Below are 21131 nucleotides of genomic sequence, written 5' to 3'. Positions count from 1 at the left end.
AACGTCACCCCTCAGAATCACTCTGTCTCCTAGGTATGGGGTCGCTGAGGCCACCACTGCTGGAAAGAAAACCTGACAGTCCGCATAAGGGGCATACACATTAATATTATAAATCTCCCGGCCATCCAACCTTCCATGTAAGACCACATATCGGCCCTCCAATTCTACGACATGATGTAGGTGCTGAAACGGCACCCCAGGAGCCACCCAAATGAGAGCCCCCCTAGCGAACCCAGAATAGGACGTTGCATAGAGCTGCCCCCTCCACCTTTGTTTTATACATGCTATCGTATCCCCCCATACATGAGTTTCCTGCAAACATGCAATGGCATTCTTATATCGCTTTAAGTGAGAAAACACCAGGCTTCGCTTATTTAACATTGCCAACTCCCGCACATTCCATGTAATTAGCCTAATCAAGGAGGGAACCATAGTTGCCATAACAGGAACTTCTTTTCACTTGTCCATTGTTTCCACCTCCAAGTCCTCCTGCAGTGTGACGCAGACACAACTAAACCATGAATAAACTTAAATACCCACCCCCTCCCTTGAAAACATTCCTCATTTGAACCCCACATTCTGATCCCCCCACCCCTTGGGCAGTGGTACGATCCCCAGACTCCCTTGACAAGGTGTCAGGAGCCACATCCCTTATGAAGTGACACTGCCAGACACTTTCCGTAGGTCACATCTCAGTAAATTGACGTCAATGGCTACTGCGTCGATTTTGTTAGCCATGTCATTTCTGGTCGACTGTATGGCAGCCATGATGTCCGCCAGCGATGGATATGGAGCCTCCGATTGCCCGGTCTCCTCCCTCTGCATCTCTGCACCGTCACTATGTTTCATTTGCTGCAGTGGGCATGGTTGCGCATAGTTAGAGATTTTGTTGGCTTGTACTCGGTTGCCTTGCCCCTTCACCATGATGGAGCTCCGAATATCTTACCGGTCCCCACACCACACGAGGGAAGCGTGCCCCCCTCTGCCTCCAGATTTGGGCCCCCAGTGCCTTCCTGCAGTTCACGTAGCCCCATTGGCTCCACTGACAGATTCCGCGTTACAGCTTTCAAGCTCAGTTCTTCCTTTTGAGGTATTTTAAGTGCACATAATACTTGCACCGGCACAAGGTAAGTACTGCACTACTCGCATAACGTACACGGTAGGGACGGGTTCAGCTAAACGAGACACTTTTCACAGACCAGAAGTATAGATTTGGGCTAAAACAACTTTGTGTTATCCACTCTAAGCCCTGTTGTGCGCTTATGCTGAGTCTGGGGGTCTGGCTCTGCAGGTGGGTTTGCAAAACGCCAATTTCATGTCTTAATTGAGCCATTTGCACACTTCACCTGTTGCCCTTATTTAATTTGGCCTCAGGGACAGACACTATGGCTACTTTATCCGACGAGGCTATGGACTGCCCATGTACTCGGCCTACACGCCGTACAACTATAGGTATCTGAACCCCAAAAACAAGGCGGGTGGCTGGAGGCAGCGGGGTTATCTTGCCTCCTATGCTGACACCGGAGAGTACTTCGACAACTACCAGCGTGCACAGCTTAAGGCCATATTGTCCCAGGTGAACCCCAACCTGACCCTGTGCCTGAGAAAGGCTAACACCCGGGATGTCAGGTGCAGGTGAACCCCCAGCAGGACACCTCAGTGCAGTGCTCGCTGGGGCCCCACACCCTGTCCTGTAGGAGGCAGGGCATGCGGAGACAGGCTCTATAAGAGCCCGATGGGACTCCGGTCTCCTCGACCCCCAAGACCATACGCTTCCGCCAGACCATCGCACTGTACTCGCTTGTCGCATTCCGCAGATTAACCACCTTCATGGAGGAAGAGGAAGCGGAGGCCAAGGGCGGCGGAGAGGGGAAACCCAAGGGCAGGGAGAGTTCTGGGGAGCAGCCCGCAGAGGAGAAGGGTAGCCCCACGGAGGGAAGACGTGCAGACCAGCAAGACGAGTCTAGCTTAGAAGAAGAGAAGCGAGATCAGAAAGCTGAAGGGGTCGCAGCCGCAGAGCCCGGGCAGCAAGAAAACACCGCCTCCCCTGACAAGGGCAGACTGCGTTTCCAGGTGAGGAGCTCCATGAAATAAATAGTGCTACTTAAGAACACGTACCATGTAACAAGAGAAGTAAAGGGGCCAGTAACCATGAGAGGTGACAAATGATGACATAGCCGGCATAAGGAGGGACTAACAAGCCTCAAAATGAATCAGAAGACAGCATTTACGGAGGACAAAGACACAAGCCAATGGGCGGAGAGTGGGCGGAGCTTCCACAAAGCTTCATTCTGTACTGAATTCTGCATGCCTCGCAAACAGAGCAGGGCATGAGCGCTGCCGCTATAGGCTCGACCTAAAAATGGCAATGACTCAGCCAGACCCTTTTTCTCGTCCTGTTCCCAGCTTCCCTATCACCATCCCTCCTGCTTTCCCTCCTGCCTCTTTCCTTATTCCCACCCTCCCTGGTGGGGGCCTGTCTCTCCCACCCCCACCCGCCAGAAGAAAAAAAGCACTATGATATGACCAGCGCTGGTCACGTCATAGCGCTTATTTTCTAACTTTACTTTTAGCCATACTTCACAGCCACGCTGCTGGTCAACATGGCTAAAAGACATTTGCAAAGCCAATACCTCTCCCACAGGCGAGATCTATTGGCTTTATCAATGCTTGTTAAAGTTGTAGTTATAAAATGCTATTGCAGCATGTTAGCTGTCTGCAATTTGAGTGCTTGGCTAGGTGGTGAATCATTTTCATCTCTAATAAATTATTCTAAAATGCATGACGCAATTAAAGACCTGTTATTTAAAAAAGCATCACTTGTAAAACCGCGACCCCAGGGAATGTTCTTTAAATGTAAAAGTTATTTTGCAAGCATGTGGCAGCCATTTTTAGGAGGTGGCATATTTTTTTTTTTGTGTGACGTATGCTTTTAATAAAAAAATCACAAAAAATAACCTATGCACTAGATTTGCAAGGACAGGACGTATTAGCTTGTGAACGCTTCTTTATGGAACTGGCGCTTGTTTTCCATCATAAGACTTTGACCGAGGTTAAGAGAGGACATAGACGAAAACGGATAAGGATGGAGATAAAAAAACAACCTGCAATAATTAAATAGACCGGAAGTGTAGGGTGATGGAACGAAGATGCATGGGGAGGAATCAAAACTAGGCAGCCTTGTTATTTGGCAGCTCTGAAGATTTTGGGTCCAAGTCCTCAGGGTTTTTTTTTTATAAAACTAAGCACTGGTAGCACTATTTTAAAGAGTCCTGGTGCTCATAAACCTCAATTTTTAAACGTGTATTTGATGGGCTGGTTGCTTGTTTGACTTTTCATTTCTTTTTTTTTTTACACATTCCTATCTCCTATTTAATTGTTCTAATTTCACGCTGATATGAGTGTTACATTTTATCCAAATACGGGGTCTGTTTGACTTAAGCAAACTTGCAGTTATGTCTGACGCATTCGATGGACCAGCAGACAGGCTGACCGGCAGTAATTGTGTTAAACACCATAAATCGTTATTGTTTACCAAAAACAAGAGAACAGACGGGCATGTGCTGATGTTGAAACAAGGCAATTTGTGCTGTAATCGATTCTCTACTCTCTCCCCTTGAGGTAAAAACAGACGTTAAAAGTACGCCCGTGACTAAAAGGCAGCGAAATGCCAAACAATAATTGGCACATTGGCAAAATGCGCGCGGGCCAATTGGTCTATAATTGCATCTGAAAGCCGGCATCCTGATTCATAATGAAGCGGCGTCCTTGCTGCTTCGAGGGGGCGCTTCAAACAGAAAGATGAAAGTACGTTTAAGTCGTGGGCATGTGGGCCGGTGATGATTGGCCATTCACTTGAACCGGCTTTCCATGGTAACCCTATTCACATCAGCAGCCAAGAGGATATTGCAGCACGTCGCCAGCTATAAGAGATTGAGGCGGGATAGCGTCATACCTTTTATGTGCACTCATGGTACGTTTGTTTCCTTCATAAACGGAAGCAAACACTTTTTTTAAATGGTCTCTGAATTGGACAGTTTTGGGATGGTGCACGAACTACCGCTTGCTGTCTATTTATGATGCCCAGCTGCAAGACTGTGGATGAAAAGCCTGTCTGCTGAAAATGACATGTACATGCTGGCATTTTATTTAAAAAACAAAAACAAACTATTTCTATACTCCCGCTTCTTCCCATTTGATCCGTTGGTTGACTGCTGACAGAACAAAATACCAAAGAATATATATTTTTTAAAAGCATGTTCATAGGTCAATAATATTAAAATATAATGTATCTACTTTAGCGAAGTGAAAATGTCACCTGCATGTACACCTAGGCAACTCGTAATGAAGAGCAAGTGTTATTAAATAAAGGAGAAACCCCCATTAATGGATAACTGTTTATCATTAGTCTGCTTAAAAGAAGAGTAATATATTTGCAGCAGTAAATCGTATATGTTGACTTACAAAGTCTGTTAACCCAGTGGGTTAATGGTGAGAACATGCACATGTACGATATTAATTTTCATCTGCTCTCTGTGATGAAGGGGTTAACAAGCAGCTGCTCTATTTTGTTCGACTGTGGCAGCTGCAAGCACTCTGATGACGTAGCCGGCCAGAGGAAAAGTCTTATTCTAAATTCATTGGGCGGTTGATGTAGGTCCAGTGCTATAAGAAGTCAAAGTGGTAAAATAGCCTTTCATGCGCTGCTGTGTCAAATAGCAGATCTGTAGAGAAACGAAAAGGCTTTGCCAAAATTAGTACCTTTGGGTATGTAGGCTCTAATTATGAGTGCTATCTTACTTTCGATTTGACTTGTAACAATCGTTAGACCTGACAGCCTTAGGGTGGTCTTCCTCCAAACCTTTTGCTTTCCTACTCCATTCTTTTGCTGATCTCGTTTTTGTAGACCTTTGGACTCCGTGCAGTTTTCCACTGCTAACCAGTGCTAAAGGGCTTGTGCTCTCTCCTTTAAACGTGGTAACATTGGCTTACACCCATTTGGCATATTTAATTTGCTCGTAAGTCCCTAGTAAAGTCGTACAACATGTACCCAGAGCCTGTAAATTAAATACTACTAGTGGGCATGCAACACTTATTGTGCCACCCATTCAAGTAGACCTTTAAACATGTCTCAGGCCTGTCATTGCAGTGTGTGCAGTTGTGAACTGCCATTTCGACCTGGCGAGGTAACCCTCTTGCCAGGCCCAAGCCTCCCTTTTAATACATACTAGTAAGTCATCCCTAGGGTAGGCCATACACAGTCCAGAGAGCAGGGTGCAGTGTCTTTAAAAAGTTGTACATGTACTTTTAAGTTTTACATGTCCTGGTGGTGAAAAGCTCTTACATTTGCTTATCACTAGTGTGAGACCTTCCTCCCCTATTGCATAACATTGGGTTAACTTATTACATTTAATGAGTGATAACTTTCAATTGGGAGCAGATGGGAATGTCGAGTTTAGTGTAAAAACCTACATAATCGTCTCCTACTTCAGAGCTGGCACCTGGTATAAATTCCTTCAGTATACCTCTGGACCTTTGGTAGTCTCAGAAGGACTGCTGTGCTGCTGTGCAAGAAGGACTACTACTCAGTTGCACTGCTGGCCTGCTGCCTGAGTTAAAGACTGAGCGATACCAAAGTGGATGATGGACGGAGCATTTGAGCTAATCAAACACTCACCCCCAGTCAACTGATCTGGGTTTAATCCATCATCATTCTTTAGCTCACTCCACCAGCCCAGTTCAGACATGGCCATATGCAAATCAGTCTGACCCTGTTCTTCATGGGAACAGTCCAGCCCGAACTGCCAAGCCATGTCTTCCCTGGACCAGAAACAAGCATCTTGGGACCGGTTTCGGGTTCATAACCCTCATCAGCCAGGCTATCTTGAATCAGTGGCAAAGTGAGCAAGGGACCCACGTCTGGGCATACCCTGCCAACTTAGGACGAACAAAGCGATACCAAAGGGGATCATGTACGGAGCGTTTGAGCTAATCAAACACTCACCCCCAGTCAACTGATCTGGGTTTAATCAATCTCATTCTTTAGCTCACTCCACCACCTAGTTCACACATGGCCATATGCAAATCAGTCTGACCCTGAGTGAAAGACTGGACCTCCATCTTGAACCCAGTCCCTCTACTATGACCCAGCATTTCTTGTGGTACAACTTTCATTTTCATCAGTGCACTTGGCGATGCTTTATGACGTGAGAGTATAAAGCTCTCAAATTGTTGGATCTTCAAACATTCAAGTGACAGCTTTGGTATCTCTCCCAATCCCTCTACTTTGACCTAGCTCTTCTATGGGGGCACTTTCATTGTCTTGATGACGCAAGAGTATACGCCTATCAGTTCTGCACACATTCAAGTGACAGCTTTGGTTTCTCTCCCCATTCCCCCATGACCCAGCCCTTCACTGGGTACCACTTTCATTGTCATCAGTGCACTTGGCGATGCTTGATGATGCAAGAGAATAAGGCCCTCAGACTGTTGTTTCTGCACACATTCATGTGTCAGCTTTGGAATCTCTCCCCTTTCTCTGCTATGACCCCGCTCATCGGCGAAGGCATTTAATAGTAGTAAAGTTAGGATTTTGTCTTAAATGAGGCTATTGTCTTAAATTAGGATTTTGTCTTAAGACCAAAACTTAAGACAAACTTAAGTTTAACTTAAATTTAACTTAAAACAAAATCCTAATTTACGACAAAATCCTAATTTAAGACAAAATCCTAACCTCAAGCGAAAATCCGTAGTAAGTTTAGGATTTTGCCTCAGATTAGTTCTGTGAATCGGCCCCTAGGTTCTGTCTTAATAATTTGAGTGGTGCTAAAAACGGTAAATAGTACCTAAGGGTAATCAGAAGGTGTGAAACATGTCAACAAATGGGTGTGTGAGGACAATCAATACCTTCCAATAAGGAAGACCCCCTCACTTTATACACACCACAACCTTATGTCCTCTGTATAGAAACAGCCACACCCTCTTGTTCATGTTCATATTTCTATTAAGGTGCATGGGTGCTGGACTTTGAACGGTTCCTTGTCCCTCTGTCTTGTGATTAATATCCTTAATACAGAACAGATCGTATTCTCTATGGCCTTGATTTTGGAAATGGGAAGGAAATGCTATGCTATCACTGTGTCCACGAAGAAACCTATAAACATCTGCATTGAATCAACATATACTTTTTGTGACTGACAACAAATCACAACATCTGAAGCAAAACACATAGCCATCTGAATCTGACACTCCAAGCTCATTGCCACAATAAATGATTAACATATCTTAGAGGGGGACCTCAAAGACCTATCTGTGAAACATCACAGGGATGATGAGAGCCGTGAATGGGAATTTCTTGCTACCCCACCGAAACTGAAGAAATGCCTGTGAGAATGATGAATCAGAAGTAACAGGTAAGCTTCTTTTAGGTTCACCTTGACCATCCTATCTGCCTATCCAGAGAGTATCTGTGATAATCAGCAATTTTGATCCAGAGATGCCTGTAGAAGAAAAATGAGCTCAACAACTTGAAATTTAAAACCGGATGAAAGACTTCACCTAATTTCCTCAACAAAAACAGATTCTATGTTAGGACTGGAGGCGAGGATTATTCTATTCCTCACTTTATTACACAGCAGCCAAAAGTGAAACAAAAGACTACATTTCCCATCAAACCCAGGGAAATTGTAGTCAAACAAAGTAACCAATAGGCATTGTCCATAGTCCGCAAATAGGGGTCCTCTAGCACCCAGATAGTCTGCCCTCACTGGTCCTTCCTCCTCTTTCTTCGCTGCTCAGCAGCCGAGCTAAGTGTTTTCCTTTTGTGCTTATATATTTCTGTCATGACGTGATAACGATATGCTTGTACTTGCTTGGCCTCATTAAGAGTTCTGATGTTTGATATTGTAGGACGTTGTGAAACGTGTTTATGTCTCTGTTGAAGTGATTTCACTAGTTTGCTGAAGTGATTTTACTGTTGACGTAGTTTTGCTTCAGGAACCTGTTTCCATCATCGCGCGCGGTGCAGGTCGTCCCCGCGCCGGTTTCCGTCCTGTCATACTCACGGGCGGGTACCCGCCTGGTTGTTGGGCCGCGCGAGCCGACCACCTACGCGGCCTGTCTGGTGTCCCTTGATCCTCCGCCCATCAGGGGGCGCGGTGGGTGTAACGGCGGCGTGCGCATTTTTTACTCCGAAGGGTCTGTGCGACGCACCGTAGCGGGACTCTGGCCTGAGGCGTTACGCGAGCGTGTAGTCTCTATCGCATTTTCTGAGACTTCCGCTCGTTGTACAGCGCTTACGCTCCACTCGGCAGAATAGTGTGTGGAGTCTGTATTCTGTCCATTTATATGCACGCCCGGTTGGGTCTGTACTGCACTGCGTGTTACACGCTTTAGGGCACCTGCCCAGGCCAGTATTGTCCACAGGACTTACTCTATATCTTCGCATTACCTGACTTGGTGCCAGGGGCCTCCACCCCAACTGTTTTTGATAATTGCGAGTTACCTCACCCATCTGCTGGCTGTCTCTCAGCCTTATATATTCTGTGGAGAAATTCATTGGTGTCTGAGGCCCAGACCTTTTAAATACTTACCTTCTAGGCTGTGTATCCTAGTCATCATCATGGAATACGAGTACGATGATGATTCCCATGGAGGGGATGATGCCCTGACCGAACTCCAGTGGGATGAGGAATTTTATGAGGCGGTGGAGACCTCTAAATACCGCGCTGTGGGGGAAGCTATGGCACCCTTAGAGGACCGCCTTACCCAGCGCATTGATCAGGCGCTAGCGTGCTTTGCGAATATTCCGGTGGGTTCCCCACCTCCTGCAATTCCCCCCCTGCGCACTTGGGGGTTTCTCCCCCACCAGCTAAGCGTTTACGCAAAGCAGGTATGGACTCTTCCGCCTTCGATAGGCTTAAGCAGGCTTTCCTGGCATCGCAACCACTTCTACCTCAGGGGCAATTCCCGCTGGTTCCCCATCCCTCGGGTTCGACCGATCCTGGATTAGATCCTTCCAACCCTCATGACCCATCTGGTCTCCCGACCATCTCGGATATGTTCGATCCTGATGACATTGTGAACCCTCGCTCCTCTGACTGGGCCCCAGCGGACAAGGTGGCTGAGTACGTGGCAATGCGCATTCGGAGACCCCTTGAGAAGGAGGCCCGTAGTTGTTTGCGGGCGGAGTGCCCTCGCCCCTCCTTGGAGGGCAAAGTCGCATTGACTCCTGAGATTGACTCCCGCATGGCGACTTTCTTGCAAAAATTCATGCGCGATCCCAAGAAGGGGATCGATTGGTCCTGGCGGTCTTGCCAGGACAAACTCCTGGATGTCCTGGGCCCGTTAACTAAGATGCTCGACATGGCGGAGGAGGCGAAAACATCTGGTTCCCTCATTTCCCCGGAGTCCTTGTCGGGTTGGGCCCAGAGAGCCATCGTGTTCCTAGGCAACGCGAACTGCGCGATTTCTACTGAACGACGGCGCTCTCTTTTGATTAAGGTGGACCCCAAACTGGGGGACCTCGCGGATACTGAAACTGGTGCGGTGGCCCAAGGGGGCCTGTTTGGGGATCCCTTTGTGAAGGAATTCGGGAGGTTTGTCAACACGTTGACTTCCCTGGATAGGGCCCAGTCGACCATTCGTAAGTTCTTCCCTCGGGTTTTCCGGGGGGCCGGTCGAGGCAGGGGCCGCTCGACCGGCCGTGATTCCAACAACCAGCCACGTGGGCAAGGCCCTGCTAAAGGACAATACCAGGATCAAAGCCGTTTCTGCAACTTCTACCCCACGAGAGGCAAACGAGGCAAGGGCCGAGGCTACCGAGGAGCAGCTACCTCTTCCAACGGTGAGTTTACTCCCTTCTTCCCTTCTAAAAATAGGGGGGCGGCTGGGGAATTTTTTCCAGGCCTGGACTTCTGTCACGGGGGATCCATGGGTTCTTCAAACCATTCAGGGTTTTCACATAGAGTATCAGGGGACTCCTGCCCAACGCACCAAGCCGCGCCCCCTTCAATTCTCCCACCACGACTCCGCTCTGGTAGACGAGGAAGTTTCCTCTCTGCTATCCAAAGGGGTGATCGTTCCCGCAGATCTTCACCCGCGGGGTTTCTTAAGCAATATTTTTCTAGTCGACAAAACGGATGGCGGCAAGCGCCCGGTAATCAATCTGAGCAGTTTCAACGAGTGGCTGGTATACCGCCACTTCAAGATGGAGGGTATCCATCTTCTTCACGATATGCTGCGCCCAAACGATTGGATGGTCCGCCTCGACTTGAAGGACGCCTATCTGGTGATCCCGATCTTTCCCCCCCATCGCCGTTTCCTGCAGTTCCTTTGGCGCGATCAGGTTTTCGAGTTCGCTTCCCTCCCGTTCGGCCTCTCATCGGCCCCTTGGTGCTTTACCAAGGTCCTTCACCCTGTGGTGGAGTGGTTAAGAGCTCGGAGTATTCGAATGATTGTCTACCTCGACGACATCCTGATCATGGATGCCTGCCCGTGTTGCCTTCTTCAGCATCTTCAGGTAGCGGTGAATCTCTTGCAAGGATTGGGGTTTGTAATCAACGAGACAAAGTCCATGCTTTCTCCTTCACAGTCTCTGACGTTTCTCGGGTTCGTGATCGACTCAAAGTCTTCTACTCTCAGCCTTCCCACTCAGAAAATTGCGAAGATCCATCACGAGCTGCGTCGCACCCTTACCAGTGCTCAGGTGTCCCTTCGGGACCTGGCCCGAGTGGTGGGCTTGCTTTCCGCCTCTATACAGGCGATCTTCCCGGGGCCCCTGCATTACCACGCGCTCTAACGCCTGAAGGCGTCTTACCTTCGCAGGGGGCTCCTTTACTCACACAAAGTTGTCTTGTCAGGGGAGGCCAGGGGCGAGATTAATTGGTGGTTGCAACACATGGAGGCTTGGAACGGACGTGTCATTTTTGGTTCCGCTCCAGACTTAGTTATCGAATCAGACGCCAGCAAGCAGGGCTGGGGTGCCAGGTGCGGCGACTTTTCCACAGGGGGTTTGTGGTCTCAAGAAGAACGCAGTTTACACATCAACTGCTTGGAGCTCCTAGCGGGCTCCTTCGCCGTTCGTTGTTGGACCAGAGATCGCATTCAGTCTTCTGTCTTTCTCAAAATGGACAATATCTCAGCGGTCCGCTATATCAATCATCTGGGGGGTACCAGATCCAAGGCCCTCTCCGACTTGGCAGCCAGCTTTTGGCAGTACTGCCTGGAGCATCATGTCTCGGTGACAGCGGAGTATCTTCCAGGTCGGGAGAATTTGGTGGCGGACTTCCAGTCCCGGAATTTCAAGGATTCCAGTCTTTGGAAGCTAGACTCTGGAGTGTTTCGCCGATTGAACGAACTTTGGGGTCCGCTGTCGATCGACCTTTTTGCCTCCAGGCTCGACCATCAGTTGCCTCGTTACTTCAGTTGGAGGCCGGACCCTCTAGCGGTGTCCACGGACGCCTTTCTCCAGGATTGGAGCCTGGAAACCGGGTATGCGTTTCCCCCCTTTGCGATGCTGGCTCGGGTGACGGCTCAGGTCCGGCGCCAGGGAGCAGAACTGGTAGTTCTTTCTCCTTTGTGGAGGTCTCAAGTTTGGTTTCCAGTTCTTCTGGAACTTTCCTGGGATTCTCCGATCCTACTCCCCCTGTTCCCTCATCTTCTCCTCAGTCTCGACGGGGTCCCTATGGGAAGTCCTGGGCCTTTCGGCAGCAGCTGGGGACCTCATGGCTAAAGTATGGGCAAACAGTACTGTCAAGCGTTACAAATCTGCTTGGGGCAGATGGTCCCGTTGGTGTCTGCGACGGGGTTGCAATCCCGTGGACACGGATTTATTTCAAATCCTGAATTTTTTGGCCCATTTAGCGTCTGAAGGTCTTGCTTACCGATCGGTTAACACCTTTCGTTCTGCTATCTCGGCTGGTCATGTGCCTGTGAACAATTCTCTGGTTGGCGAGCATCCCCTAGTTTGTAGGCTCCTCAGGGGCATTCGGCTTTCGTTGCCTCCGGAACCCCGTTACTCAGCCTTATGGGACGTCAATCAGGTCCTCAATTTGTTCCTCTCCTGGCAGCCTAACAGGTTTCTGTCCAGGAAGGAGCTGTCAGCCAAGTTGGCTATGTTACTCTGTCTGGTGTCTTGCAGACGGGTTTCTGATGTGAGAGCATTGGATATTTCTTCTAGGATGTTCACTCCTTCGGGGGTGACCATCACTCTCTCAAGAAGGACAAAGTGTCACACAAGGGTGATTTCTTACCCGGAATTCCCGGATTGCCCCAAGCTGTGCGTGGTCCGTTGCTTGAAAGCTTACGAGGAGATGACAGAGGAGTTTCATCCTCCGGGGGAGCGTCAGCTCCTCATTTCTCTCCGCAGGCCTTTTCAGGCGGTTTCTTCCCCCACCATTGCCAGATGGGTTCGATGGGTTATGCAGGAGGCAGGAATCAACCTTCGGGAGTTTGGCGCCCACTCGGTTAGAGGGGCTATGGCTTCCAAAGCTTTCAGTTTGGGTGCCCGTTTGGAGGATATCCTCAACGCAGCGGACTGGTTGTCAGACTTAACCTTTAAGAGGTTTTACTTCAAGCCTGTGCTAGAAATGGCTCACCTCGTAGTGAGCAGGCTTTGAACTAGCATAATCCTCGCCTCCAGTCCTGACACAGAATGAAAAATTTCCTAGCTAACGTAACAGAAAGTTTCAATTCTATTAAGGACTCAGAGGCGAGGATTATCCCGCCCTAGGTATCATGTCTGGATTCCCTCCCCGTATTTCAGTAAGTAACACATTTTGGGGTTTTGGGATTTGCTTAATTATCTGCTTTGTTCTCTGCAGTATCACGCTTGTATTCTGCTGACATCTGTTTCTCTTCTCGGATTGATGGTTCCTTTTACCACCGTAGGGTCTCACTCCAACAAACAGGATGGCTGAGGAGTTAGGCTGGATGACTTCGCGCTCAGAAAGAGGAGGAAGGACCAGTGAGGGCAGACTATCTGGGTGCTGGAGGACCCCTATTGGCGGACTATGGACAATGCCTATTGGTTACTTTGTTTGACTACAGTTTCCCTGGGTTTGATGGGAAATGTAGTCTTTTGTTTCACTTTTGGCTGCTGTGTAATAAAGTGAGGAATAGAAGACATAATCCTCGCCTCCGAGTCCTTAATAGAATTGAAACTTTCCATTACGTTAGCTAGGAAATTTTTCATTACTTCCAAAACCTCATATTTAATTCAAAACTACCTGTAAAGCTCCCTCTCAAAGCAGCTTTCAAACCTTCTTTCTCACTAACTTCTTTTCTAGAACAGGGGAATGTAAAACTCTATTCTATAACCCTTGACTGTCTCCAATACGCAAGGGGTTGATGTTAATAAAACCCACTGGCGAAGAAGGAGGGCAAAGCTGCCATCAAGCTTTCTTGCAAAAAATAAGACTTTAATGTGAATAACCATTGTTCCGATGTCCACACCTTCTTCCTCCCGAAACTTCTCTCCAATGGACTTCCTTGAGGAAAAGGGGCATAAAATCTCCTCTGTTACTGAAGAATGCACTCCTCTAGGGCCTTAGAATATAGGCCCGAGTGAGCTCTGCTGGACAGGGCCAGTGAGCAAGCTCTTCTTTGGCTGACCTTGACACTGTGCTAAAAACGTTTTGTATGGTTTTACTGAGCTTTTTCCAATGAAATCAATGTCTGCGCATAATTGAAATTCTGTTTGACAAATCTGCCTCCAAACAAATGGTCTTGAGCATCTGACTCCAACACTTTATCTGACAACTCAGCAATTCTCACCACAAGAGTCGTTTTGTGTTCAGCTAAGAACACAATGATGGCATTCCCCAACAGACAGGCAGCATGTTGGCTCCAACTTTTTAAAACTAGCAAGTCCGTTGGATTGCTGGACTATGCTGATTCCTCTGAGATATTCATAATCTGTTTGAGAGGACACAGTATATCTAATAACTTGTCCTGACGTGATTTTAGGGGCTTATCAATTTCCTTTCTTAGACAGAAAATCTACCATCGCTGGATCAGTGTATGCGATCACAGAACACTTATGAGGGAGAAACAGTCTTGGGCACTGTGTCCTAAGCTAACTGCAGTTACATTTATCTATAGGCAATTAAATCCAATGGGAAAAACAATATGAAATGGAAGGAGATGGAGCCCACTTCCCAGACCTACAGTTTGTAATTACATTGCGATCAAAGTGGCGCGGACCAAAATAATTCTGGTGATTGTACTACTGAATATCGACATGAAAAATATTTTGTTACAAGAATATCAAGGACAGAATATCAAGGGACAAAATATTGAAAGGTGTGTGCATATGGGCAGTACACATTTACTATTCTTAACTCCACATCTACATACCATGGAGGATTTATGTACCGTATTGGTACATATACGTGGAGTTAGGTTTAGAAAGTCTAGACTTCCTTAACAGTTGATATTATTTTTCAATATTGTGTCCTCAATATTTAGTACCCTGTTCGATATTTAGTATGCACACCCATCCTGGAAAATCCCACAGGACATCCAGAGACAGTGCTATCTTCTAGCTTATGGAAGTCCCCAGCATCTTCTACATTTTCTGAATCAACAGGGCAGTGAGTGCGTGCACTACAAAGACACAATGAACCGCAGCAGCAGTGGTCAGCAGAAGCCCTGTAGGAAAGCACAGTCAAAATGAAACAACAGGTCAAACAACAGTGACATAATCAGTGGCAGCTCATCTCCTAAGGAGGAGGAGCCTCGCCCCACTCCTTTTTAGCAGTGAAATAAAGGGAAAATAAAATTATAATAACTCACGGTATTATCATTTTATTTTCTCCTACTTCCACAGCATTGCATGAGGAGGCGGGGAGGGGAGTGGTAGCACCCTCCGAAGTGCGCAAAGACTGCTTGGCCGGCCATCTTGGGCTGGCCAAACAGCCTTGCGCACTTTGCATGTTCTCCATGCTGGGTGCATTACAGCCTGCATGGATAACATGCCCAGGATCCCAGTCAGCGTCAGAGCGCCGAAACGCGGCACTCAGACCACTCACAACGCTGCTAAGGCAGCATTGTGATTGGCTGACTGGGAGCCTGAGTGTGCTTCCTGTTGAGGCCGAGCGAGAGAGGACTACGGAGGAGAGATGTGGTGAGAAAGTAAGTTATTATTTTAATTTAATTTTTTTATACCTGCTTTCCCCCCGCATCTTTCCCCCTCCTGCCCCCACACCTGCCCCCCTACCTCCGATGCGTGCCGGCCACCGCTGGAAATGATTAATCCCATATCGTTTCTATTCGCACCGAAAATTGCTAACTAAGAATACTTTAAAAAACAAAGCAACAACTAACAAGAAACACCTCTAAAAAGGTTAGAAATGTACTAATAAGAATATACTTAGAAAATATACCAACCATATATTGTGAGGTAAAAAACAGAGATAGAGTAGTATGCAAACTTACTATCTTCTAGAGCAGCATTGAGGAGGAAGTGCGGTCTGTCTCTAGACAAATTATAGGGTGCGACTTGATGTCATAGAAGCTCATTATGATTTTGTTGGGTATGGATGCATAATATGTGCTCCTTGTACAATGGAACTTTCAATGTCCATGTTGTTTTTTATTCTGATACTGTTTATTATTTGCTGTAAAAAAGTCATAATAAAGTCTCAAGTGTTGTAAAAGATTATTCAATGTTTTTTTTCATTTTACAGAGGGGTTACACAAATGTTAGTCGGCAATGGAAATCTTTCCAGAGCTCCAAGTATTTTACATGAGCAGAATGTAGTGACGACTCCAGGTACAGTAAGTTGTTCTACAAATTTAAACTTTATTTGTGAAGAAGGAAAAGGAGTTGCCCAGTAAGTGCACACGGTGTGCTGTTTATTGCCTTAAAAACCAGGACAAGTACTTTATACTGCACTTTGTATGAAACAGACAGCAGTACTGTTTTATTACTGGTAAACTGTGGTAATTCATAATCTAGGCAAGTTGTACACAGCACCATTGTCAAGTGGTGAAGAGCACATTTTATGGGAGACCCACCATTAAACTACTACAGGGGTTCAATTTGCTCAAGAGAAATGAGATACTTAGGGACCTGGAAGTGAGGTTGCTTTCATATTTTACAAATGATGAGATGCTGAAAGGAAATAAATGATTTCAACAGAGGCAGTCCATCACTATGGGTGGCATGGCTCTGCCCCCTCCTTTTGCATATGGCTGAGTCCAAACTGGGGTGGTGTGGTAAGCAAAAGAATGATGGATTAAACCCAGATATGTGTGACTGGGGGTGAATGTTTGCATTGTCCAGCATTCCATCCATCAATTGTTTCTTTTGAATATGTCGCCCTTAGTGGGAAGGGTATGCCCGGACGTTGGTCCCGTGCTCACTACACTACTGGTTTCAAGCTATCCTGGCTGATGAAGGGTGATGCCCTGAAACCAGTACCAGGATGCTTGTTTCCGGTCCAGGGAGGACCTGGCTTGGCAGTTCGGGCTGGACTGTTGCCACAAGGAACAGGGTCAAGACTGATTTGCATATGGCTGAGTCCAAACTGGGGTGGTGTGGTGAGCAAAACAATTATGGATAAAACCCAGATCCTTGTGACGGGGGTGAATGTTTGCATTGTCCAGCATTCCGTCCATCAATTGTTTCTTTTGCATACGCCCTCCTTTTTCCAAAGCATGACAAGTGTCTGTCAGGCTGAGCACGGGTCAGCCTGACAGATACTCACCAAGTCAATGCCATGCAGTCAGGTGCTTTACATGCGCTGATGTACAGGCACCTGCCAGCCTGAGTCAAGGTTTGCTGGCTGAAGATTTCACAGCCCTAGGAGACGTAACGAGTGGGAGCATCACCAATAGAGTCACCCCTGGAAGCTTTAGGTTTAAGCCTTAAAGTGCCCATGCATGACTGTCTGTCAATGACGCCTCATAACAGAGTAGAGTTATGTCACAAAGGCTTCCTGCCCCCATCCCAGTCTGTAAATGGGTATGTGCAAGTGAGTGTGTGAATGTGCTGGTGAACAGTGAGTGTGAACATGATAGCTGCTAAGTTTTCAGGCTGCTTATGTGTGACATTTCCATGTGTTGCATGTATTTATATGTGGCATTCAAATGCCTTAAGATTGACACTTTGAGTGACACTTGATCACGAGTAGAGCAAAGTAATTATGACCATAAATTGAGTTACATTTCAGAAAGGATTGAGTGACACCTTCAGCCATTGTTTACTTTCTTTCAAGAAACTGCAGCACTGTGTTTGGTGGTATACAAAGTTATTAATGTGGAACCTGCTGAGTGCTTGTAAGGTCTATCAATCAACCCCTTCTGGCTTTGTGCTCACATTTACAAAGACCAAAGGAAGAATGCTCAAATGTTTTAACACTACGGGCCTGATTCACAGAACTAGCTTAAGACAAAATCCCAAACTTACTACCATTTTGGTATTCACAGAAGGCACTTACTCATTTCGGTATTCACAGACGTTAGGAGTCCTAACTTTAGGACTCCTAAATGCCTTCTGTGAATACCAAAAGTCTTAAAGTTAGGATTTTTCTCAGTTTAGGAGTAGTAAAGTTAGGACTCCTAACTTTACTACTCCTAAACTGAGAAAAATCCTAACTTTAAGACATTCAGGATTCACAGAAGGCATTTAGGAGTCCTAAAGTTAGGAGTCCTAACTTCTGTGAATACCGAAATGAGTAATTGCCTTCTGTGAATACCGAAATGAGTAAGTGCCTTCTGTAAATACCAAAATGAGTAAGTGCCTTCTGTGAATACCAAAATGGTAGTAAGTTTAGGATTTTGTCTTAAGTTAGTTCTGTGAATCGGGCCCAAGCTACTTGAAATTTGAACAGGATGAAAAAAATACTCGCTAACAAACCGTCAGCAATATGTGTGTTATTTGAAAGGGGCAATAAAAACAACCAATTACTTTAATGTAGCACCAGAGAGCAAGGAGGCTGGCTCCCCCTGTAGTTATATAACAGGGAGTACTATGCTAGCAACTTATCTCCCTATCACCCTTGACAGCAGATCTTTTGCTGACGGATACATTGCTGTACTCAGACAGCCTTGAGCAATGTGAAGGCAAACATTAACTGCTGAGTTAGTGTGACATTGCATTTCAGTGCGGTGATCGATGCGAGGCTTGCGTTACTCTGAAATGCGTTACTTTAACTTGAAATGCGTGGCACTTGGCAGGGCTGGAGTTTGTGTGTACTTGTGAATGGAGGTGTGTGAGAGAGTGTGATTGTGGATGGGTGGATGTGACTATGTGTGCGCACCTGTGAGTGGATGGGTGGAAGTGCGTGTGTACCGGTGTATCCACCCACGTGCTCCTCGCTGTTCCTACAAATGATGAGCCACTGGACTTCCATCTTAAGCGGCGGGCCATTGTCTGTTGAATATGAGGTTGCCATTGACTTTTAATTGAAGGAAAAGTGTCAGTGCTGGGAAGGAAATAACACAAGGTCATCATTCTCACAAAGATGGTACAGAAACCCAAAGAAGTGCATGCTGGTACTTTGGCAGGTGCTATTATGGGAATTGAGAGTAGGGTCTAGGACTGAAAAAAAGAAAATACCACGATACAGAAAATGTAAAAGTTAAAAAGAACAACGCCAATTATTTGCAGCTGTGAGACCTAGAACAAGCCATTTTGCGATCACAAATCCTGCGATTTGTAACATCATAGGGTTTGAGGCTGCAAAATGGAAGTTTTGGCATGTATGAAATCCATTTTGAGAGTCAGAAAAGGCTTAATGTTTAGCAAAATTGGCTTTGCAATCCATTCAGAAGCACTATTAGGAGGGGATGTGAAAGCTGTGACCCCTGCTAATTACGACTCGCGGTGGTATGTATAAAAAGTGTGTGGCCCCAATTTCTGTTACAAATCATTGATCAGTTACTGAGATCAGATGAAGGTGCTAAATGATTCACAAAGGGAAAGGTGTTTGCACTGTTAGCTCCCACCATGTCTTCCCTCAGGAAAACAGATTTTTTAAAGCAGCGATGGTTCCTTTAAGGAACAAACACTGATTTTTAAAAAACATGTATTCCATTTTATAATTCAAATGCAGGGAGAGAGGTCTGCGGTCCCTTGTAGGCCTCATCTCTGCATTGGCAGCCAATCAACAGGGTCTGCAAATTGGGCCCTCCTTAATCAATATTTATTTGGCAGGCCGTTTTGTAACCCTCTGAGAATAAATAATTTTCTGTCCTTGAAGAGTGAGAGGGGAGCTGCAGTGTACCTTACCGAGAGGATGGGTTTGGCTCTTGCCTCTATAGCAGCTCTAAAAACTGCGGCAAGAACTTGCCTGCTTTCAATTCATGTAGCTTCTTCGGATGTATGTCGTTACAACGCACACTTTTACAACGCATGCATTTACAACGCATTTTTTACAACGCAACATCCACTACAACACATTCCATTACATCGCAGGACACTACAACGCATTTTTAAAAACTACCTTTACAACGCATTCCATTACAACGCATACTACCTTTACAACGCATACCATTACAACGCATAATATTACATTGCATTTAAGGTAAGTATTGGATACTATAGGGGTAAAAATTACTATTCTTACTCCAGGGGGTGCAACAGTAGGGTAAGTGTTGGATAGTATAGGGTTAAAAATTACTATTCTAACTCCAGGGGGTGCAACAGTAGGGCAAGTGTTGGATAGTATAGGGTTAAAAATTACTATTCTAACTCCAGGGGGTGCAACAGTAGGGCAAGTGTTGGATAGTGTAGGGTTAAAAATTACTATTCTAACTCCAGGGGGTGCAACAGTAGGGTAAGTGTTGGATAGAGTAGGGGTAAAAATTACTATTCTAACTCCAGGGGGTGCAACAGTAGGGTAAGTGTTGGATAGTATAGGGGTAAAAATTACTATTCTAACTCCAGGGGGTGCAACAGTAGGGTAAGTGTTGGATAGTGTAGGGGTAAAAATTACTATTCTAACTCCAGGGGGTGCAACAGTAGGGTAAGTGTTGGATAGTATAGGGGTAAAAATTACTATTCTAACTCCAGGGGGTGCAACAGTAGGGTAAGTGTTGGATAGTATAGGGGTAAAAATTACTATTCTAACTCCAGGGGGTGCAACAGTAGGGTAAGTGTTGGATAGTATAGGGGTAAAAAATACTATTCTAACTCCAGGGGGTGCAAAAGTAGGGTAAGTGTTGGATAGTATAGGGGTAAAAATTACTATTCTAACTCCAGGGGGTGCAACAGTAGGGTAAGTGTTGGATAGTATAGGGGTAAAAATTACTATTCTAACTCCAGGGGGTGCAACAGTAGGGTAAGTGTTGGATAGTATAGGGGTAAAAATTACTATTCTAACTCCAGGGGGTGCAACAGTAGGGTACGTGTTGGATAGTATAGGGGTAAAAATTACTATTCTAACTCCAGGGGGTGCAACAGTAGGGTAAGTGTTGGATAGTGTAGGGGTTTTAATGTAATATTATGCGTTGTAATGGTATGCGTTGTAAAGGTAGTATGCGTTGTAATGGAATGCGTTGTAAAGGTAGTTTTTAAAAATGCGTTGTAGTGTGCTGCGATGTAATGGAATGCGTTGTAGTGGATTTTGCGTTGTAAAAAATGCGTTGTAAGTGTAGTGCGTTGTAAAAGTTGCGTTGTAAAGGTTGTTCCCCAGCTTCTTCTAGCTGGAGAGGAACTCGTGCTGTCTAATCCAGCATATGTATCCTGTGCAGCGACTGGCCAGTCCCTCATTTATCAGGCATTTCATTGGCCGTTTGATTAGGATGATCACACCTAACCTGCCTAGTTGACCTCATGCACTGATCAACTTCCTCGACAATTTTAAAGTGTGAGTACAGTCATATTGTGGTTCTGGGATGTGTACCTTTCTGTGTTTTTCATGCATTTAGACGTTATTAGAGTAAAGAATGGACTATGTAGCACAGGCCCTTCAGGCTTGTCACTGGAAATAAAGCACTGCTATGTCATGTCTTCTATTTCATTTTTGAGCTAATTGTTTTTTTTTTATTGTGATGTCACATTTTATATGTTTACTCTGAAGTAAATTATAAAATGATAAATTGCAATCATTAGTCGAAGAAATACTGTGGTATCAACTAGGGTACAGGTGATCAGATATGGTAGAGGTGAATTAGAATTATAATCG

The 21131-nt window shown here is 45.9% G+C and overlaps 1 pseudogene; it reads left to right on the top strand.

The window, feature by feature from the left end:
• The first annotated feature begins 1385 nt into the window (after positions 1-1385).
• LOC146823071 (zygote arrest protein 1.L pseudogene) lies at positions 1386-2094 on the top strand (annotated as a pseudogene).
• The last annotated feature ends 19037 nt before the right edge of the window (positions 2095-21131 follow it).

Source organism: Triturus cristatus, chromosome 5_2, assembly GCF_964204655.1.
Source record: "Triturus cristatus chromosome 5_2, aTriCri1.1, whole genome shotgun sequence".
Taxonomy (NCBI): Eukaryota; Metazoa; Chordata; class Amphibia; order Caudata; family Salamandridae; genus Triturus; species Triturus cristatus.
Note: the sequence above shows the minus strand (reverse complement) of the source record. Positions and strands in the feature narration are given on the sequence as shown.